This window comes from Gekko japonicus, unplaced genomic scaffold, assembly GCF_001447785.1.
Source record: "Gekko japonicus isolate JY-2015 unplaced genomic scaffold, Gekko_japonicus_V1.1 scaffold631, whole genome shotgun sequence".
NCBI classification, from domain to species: Eukaryota; Metazoa; Chordata; class Lepidosauria; order Squamata; family Gekkonidae; genus Gekko; species Gekko japonicus.
This window is the reverse complement of record NW_015168670.1, coordinates 868,281-869,454: the sequence shown is the minus strand read 5'-3', so window position 1 is coordinate 869,454 and position 1,174 is coordinate 868,281.

The following is a 1,174-nucleotide window of genomic DNA, read 5'->3' as shown; positions in this document are numbered from 1 at the left end:
CCTTGTTTGTTGTCCAAACCCAGGGCTTTTTTGTAGCAAAAACTTTTTTGCATGTTAGGCCACACACCCCTAATGTAGCCAATCCTAATGAGTTTCTGCTGTTGGGTGTGGCCTATTATGCTAATACATTCCTACTGGGCGTGGCCAACTTGGAAGCCAGCCGGAACTCCGTTCCTGTGCGTTCCTGCCCAAAAATAGCCCTGCAATTAGTAAGTTCAAGTTTGTGGTATTGCACAGCTGGCAGGGTTCCCCTGGAGAAAATGGATGCTTTGGAGGATGGACACGGGCATTCTACCCCACTGAGGTTCCTGTCTTCCCCATGCTCCACCTCCAAACCTCAGTTTCTCAGTTGGCTTGAGGAATTTTCAAAACAGCAAGCTGCTGAAAGCTGTGCAGCAAGGACCAAAACCACCCGTGGCACTTCCTGCATGGATGGTTATTATGGGGTAGGGATGCCAGCCTCCAGGTGGGACCTGGGGATCCCCTGGAATACCTCATCTCCAGACTATAGAGATCAGTTCCCCTGGAGAAAATAGATGCTTTGGCAACTAGGGGGAGAGAGGTTGAGTTTGAGTACTTTCTGAAAACAAAAGGGTTGGTCTGTGTACTGTATTTTATTCTTACAGCTCCAAGCTTGCTCTGGTTTAAGCTGCTACAGTTTTTGTTGGTTAATCAGTGAGGGCTAACTTTAAAGGAAGCTGCTTTGAGGCATTGAGTCTATGTAGTCCAAGCACAGAGGTAGAATTTGGAAGCTCTCTTGGTTCTTCTGATGTGTCAGTAGTGGAAGAAATAGTCAAAGATATTACTGATGTATCTCTTCCTTGTAATGCTGGTTGGTGGATACTGTTTAAATCATTCCTAAAATATGTTCTAAAAGAATGCATTCTGAGCTTTTTACAAGGTTATGGTAGTACAAAAAGCTAATGTATGTGATAGTCAAATGAAATATTAAAAGCAAATATAAGTATGACTTGTACTACAGCTTGTAGTTCATATTTCATGTTTGTATGTTTTGTATGTATTATTCTTAAAATATAGTTTAAATATAATTTAAAAGAATTTATTCTGAGATTTTTACAAGGTTAGGGAAGTAATCTAAAAAACTAATTTACATGATATTCAAATGTAGACTCGCTCACAACTTTAATGCTACTCGTTTTTTCCGCTCACAAGG